Here is a 5446-nt window from a genome sequence, read left to right as displayed (position 1 = left end):
AACATCCATACAATGAAATATTATTTAGCAATTAAAACAAGAGCTATCAAGTCATGCAAAGGCATGGAGGAAGCTTGGATGTATAGTGCTGAGTGAAAAGAGCTAGTCTGAAAAGGCTGCGCACTGCATGATTCCAATGATATGACATTCTAGAAAGGCAGAATTTTAGAGATATTTTACTAAAACATCAGTGGCTGACAGGTTTAGGAGGGAGGGACAAAGTGATGAGTAAGTGGAGCACAGGGGATTTTTAGGGCAGTGAAACAACTCTATATGATACTGGAGTGGTGGATACATAACATTATACATTTGTCAAAACCCATAGAAGTGTACAACACAAAGAGTGAACCTTAATTAATGGAAACTATAGGCTTTACTTAAAGTTTCCGTATTCATGCATCAGTTACAACAGATGTACCACATGTACCATAAAATGTTAGTAATAGAGGAAACTGTGTGGTTGGAATCTGGTAGGGAAAAGTGGGGGAAAGGAACATGTGGGAACTCTGTAATTTCTGTTCATTTTTTCCTGTAAAACTAAAGTTTCTCTAAAAAGTAAAGTCCTTTCAGGGTGCCTGGGTGGCTCAGTTGGTGAAGTGTCCAACTCTTGATTTTGGCTCAGGTCATGATCTCATGGTTTGTGGGTCCCAGCCCCACATTGGACTCTGCACTGACAGTGCGGAGCCTGCTTGGGATTCTCTGTCTTCTGTCTCCCGCTCTCTCTGCCCCTCACCTGCTCTCTCTCACTCTATCAAAAATAAACATTAAAAAAAAAGTAATTCTGCTCATTAAAAAAGTCTTTACCCTCAGTGTTGGCAAGTTTGATTAGAGAATTCTAGACTAAAAATAATTGCATTCAGAATTTTTTTGAGACATTGCTCCCCTGCCTTCTAAATTCGGCATCGCTGTTGGAAATCTCCTATCATTTTATGTTATGATCCATAGTGTAATCCGTTCTTCCCCTCATCCCATCCCCCAGAGCTTTTCAAGATCTTCTCTATTGTTAGGGTTTTGAAATTTCATAATGATGCAGGTCTTTTTAAATTTCATTGGCTTGTTAATCTGCAGATTCACGTCCGGTAGTTTTAAGAGCTTATAATTTCTTTGGCAATTTTCCTTCTATTGTTTTCTCTCTTTTCTCCTGTTAATCTGGATTTCTGGAATAATTGTCTGTCTAGTTCTCTAAACCTCTGTTTTTGTTGTTGTTGTTGAGCTCCCTGTTCTCTCCTAGAACTTATTTTCCAACCCTCCAGTTGGATTTGTCATTTTTGCGATAATTTTCTCTTCACTGAAGCTATTAATTATAGTATCTTTGAAATTTTCTTCTGTTTCCTGCATTGTCTCATTTTGGTTCTTGTGTTGGAGGCTTTCCTCAAATGGCTGATAATCATTGTCCATTTATAGCTAAGAATAGGACACTAAAAAGCTGATTGGAAGATCTGCGTGCATGTGCAGGCCTAATTGACTGGTAGATGGTGCTGTGGGCTCCGAGCTTTTTAACTGACCTCCCGGTGACAATAGACAATAGTATGTATTGTCTTTTCAGGTTCATTTCCTCCAGAGAAGGACACTACCATCTTCTGCCTGGGGGTATGAGACTGTCTGCATATGTTTTTAGTTGGCAGTGGAGAAGGCTGGAGTTCCAGCATCCGGACTGCGGATTTTTCCTTGATTCCTCTGTTTTCAGCTTAGTACTGCATCTTTACCCTCCTCTCTGCATGGTTCTTCCTGCTTGGAGACTTTCTGAAGTTCTGCAGATACTGTAGGGTAAAGATGCTCACATTTTCTCCTCTTTGGCCAGTGGGAGCCTCTTCAGGTATACTCCTGAGTCTTTTGGAGAGTCCAGTAGATTTTGATAACATTGTTACTATCTGTCATGACCAGGTGTTCTAGGGTCAACTTCTGTCTTCCTTGTCCCAGAGTTGGAATCAAACATTTCTTTAGGGATCCCTAGTTCCTTTCGTCCAAAATGGTATTTGGAGACAAATTCTTGGTACTAGCATACTCACTGACACTGAAATAATCATTGTGGTGGGACTTTTCAATTGGCAGAGCTTGGAAATACTTATTTTTTTAGGATAAAATTAGGAACTCGTAATGGTATTTCCAATTCAAAATGAGGATGAGGCTTTTACTAAATATATCTAATCTTACATCTGTACTTTCTTTTTTAAAAATACTTATTTATTTTGAGAGAGATCAAGAAAGCATGCACAGGGGAGGGGCAGAGTGAGAGGGAGAGAGAGAATTCCAAGTAGGCTGTGTACTGTCAATGTGGGGCCTGACCCAGGGCTCAAACCCACGAACCCTGAGATCATGACCTGAGCAGAAACCAAGAGCCGGATGCTCAACGAACTGAGCCATCCAGGCACCCCTATACTTTCTTCCTTATACACTGAGAATCATGGCTCTCACTGTCATTGGAATGATAGAATATCATCTCATTGCGCACTTGTTTTCCCCCGTGGTACACACAGAACAATGTCAGAATATTAATATCAGCATTACCACCAACAAAATGATTACTGAATTCAGTTCTTTTGTTTTTAGAATATATTCCACTATGTATGAATAGTCACATTATTGTGCCTTAAAATCACTTGAATTGGTTTCTTTTTGTATGGTTTTGCCACCAACCAAATACACATTTAGGTTCATTTTTTTTAACTTCGAAAAGTGTTTTCTTGAAACCTAATTTTGTTTTTTAATTTGTAAGATATTTACGTGGTCCCAAAGTCAAATCTACAAAACCAGACATACTCAAAGAACTTTAGTCTTCATTCCTTTTCCCTCAACCCCAATCCCATTCTCTTTTATAGGGAACCATTGTTTTCATATTTTTGCCTTTCATTTAAAAACAATAGCCATATATACATATATACATATATATTGTGTGTGTGTGGGGAGGGGAGGCTTTGCAGTCCATTTCACTGGTTCTTCTTGTGCTTTCCTTTGATGACTGCTGTGCAGTTTCTTCTTGCCACCTTTCTCTTCCCTTCTGCCCTTTACCTCATGGTTTGCCTCCTTACCCTCACCTCTCTCTAGCTCTTCATTCTTTCCTTAAATACTTTCAGTCTAATGGCTTCAAGTACTACCTGTTTATAGTGATTGGAGTGGGGCTGTCTCTCTAGACTTCTGGCTTTAACTTCCTGCTGTATCTGCATATGTTTTCATTTGTAGATTTCTCAAGTTCCACACTTCCCAAAGTGCACTTACCATCTCACCTCACCCTTTTGTAGCCTCTCATCTTTTTCTATGGCTCTTCTATTAAGAGCACCTTCAACCATCCAAATGCCCAAGGTATGAACTGTTGATTTTGGCACCTCCATTATTCTCAATTCTCATATTCAGTTGATTTCCAGGGCCTACAGAGTCCCCTTCCAAGTGGTTTCTTTCAAATTCCTCTTCTCACCATTACCACCTCGCTTATGCTCTCATTATCTCTTTTCTCAACCTCATAGAAGTTTTTCAGTTGCTCTTCCTGCATCTAGACACTCTATGTTGCTTTGGTCCTCCATCAATATCAGAGTAAGTTTTCTGAAACTTAGGACATACCATTTTTCCAATTTAAGTCCTTTGATTGCTTCCTGTTGCCTAACTTTCAGTGATTTCTTTTCTGTAATCTGGTTCAAGTCAACCTTTTCACGTTCTCTTTCACATCTCTCCACATGTGCTTTGCTCCATAAGCCACTCTGAGGGCTATGCTTTTAGCCTGAACACATGGCTCACTTGAAAAATTTATTTGTTCTTGTTGTTCCTTCCTTTCTTGAAACATTCTTACTGTCTATGCGTGATGCTAAAACTGTTTATTCTTTAAGGCACAGCTTAAATGTCATCTTCCTGGAAAAGTTAATTGTTCCCAGTTCAGAGTACACTGGACCCTTCTTCCTAAATGAATACAGCATTTACCACTTTGTTTTATATTGAGTTGAATAAAGAGCAGTTTCCCCATGCTAGAATTTAAGTTCCTTGAGGTCAAAGGGCTATTGATTATTTATTTCTTTGCCTTCCACCTTGTACAGTGCCTATTCTTAGTTATTATTTGTTGAATAAATGTATGCCTAATAAGTATTTCTTTTTAACATAACCTTAAGATTTGGTTGTCTTCGTAATATTACAAAATATGAAACTTAGAACTTGATTACTTGGCCTTCTTATCTCCTTCCAGTTCAAAATACTTGTATCTCTTCATAGCCAACATTCTCTTAGAGCTGCAGTTGGGCTCAACACATTGAAGCCTCACCACCACCTTCTCTGTAAGTTTTAGCCTTTTCCTGGAAAATCAGCTTAGTCTACCCACCATAGCTTCTTTGCTTCCTGTCATAATGCCACCTTCCCTCGTCATAAAGAGAATCTTTGCTTCTCTTGTACCGAGTCACTTTGTGGGGTTGGGGCTTGACACACTTCTTGCAGAAAGTCTGGCGGGTTTTAGAAATGTTCTCCATGATTGTGAGAATGCTATCGGCATTGAAAGAAAAACTCAATAAATACTTCTTGAGTTGAATTGGATGTGAATCATTTTATGATGGGTGATCCAAATAGGTGCCACAAAGGGACTATCCATTTAGTGATTGTTGCTTGTTTTATGGAATTTATTCTTGTGATAGTCATTTTATATTTTTTAGCCATCCTTAATTCTTTCCTTCCCCTTTTTCCAACATCCCTGTTGCTAAGTCTCTATCCACTGTATTTTTACAGTCATCCCTCTCTTCCTTCCCATTCCATTGACACTACAGCATCCAAGCCCTTACCATTCTAGGCTTGATAGTTTTTTTTTTTCCTCTAGACCTCTGTGCCATTAACCCATTTTACCTCCAATAAGTAGATAGATACTCTTCTTATGCTTATTTGACTCTATTATTTCCCCATTCAAAAAAAAATCATTGGTAGTGTCTTGATGTATAAAAGGAGAAATCCACATTTCTAAACCTATTCAATGACCCCCTACTACCACATTAGTCTTATTACCAACCCTCTGACTCATCAGTGCAAACTTGTGGTTTTAATTACATCATCCTGCAAACACAGTTTTCATGTTTCCATCTCTCTGTCTTTGTGTAAGTAATTTTCTCTCCTTGAAATGCCCTTCTCTTCTTGGTGCATCTAAGACTGGTATGGTTCCTTGCAGAAGCAGAACAGGATGGACCTATTACCCAATATTCAGTTCCCATCCAAAATTTGATTTGGATGTCAAGCCTGATGATGTTATACATGTACCAAGAGGGGATGAAGGGTTTGTTACTCACACATAGGACTTTCTATGGAGAGCAAGGCAGGCTCCCAAAGTGGTCTGAAATGACTTGAAAGAGTAGGAAAAGGAGACTATGATTAGGGAGTGGGACTGGGATGAGAGCTCCCACATGGGCTGGGGCTCATGTGGTTTGAACTTACTATCAGCACCAAAGAAGGGGGCAATCAGATTTTGTATCAGCCTGCAGAAGGGGTA

General features: G+C 39.2%; 1 pseudogene; it reads right to left on the bottom strand.

Annotated features, from left to right (window-relative positions):
- Positions 1 to 4141: 4141 nt before the first annotated feature.
- LOC109263243 (60S ribosomal protein L36a-like) lies at positions 4142 to 4445 on the bottom strand (annotated as a pseudogene).
- Between the last annotated feature and the right edge of the window lie 1001 nt (positions 4446 to 5446).

The sequence above is a fragment of the Panthera pardus genome, unplaced genomic scaffold (assembly GCF_024362965.1).
Source record: "Panthera pardus isolate Hobbes unplaced genomic scaffold, ASM2436296v1 HiC_scaffold_17, whole genome shotgun sequence".
Lineage (NCBI taxonomy): Eukaryota > Metazoa > Chordata > Mammalia > Carnivora > Felidae > Panthera > Panthera pardus.
This window is presented reverse-complemented; position numbering and strand designations above follow the sequence as displayed.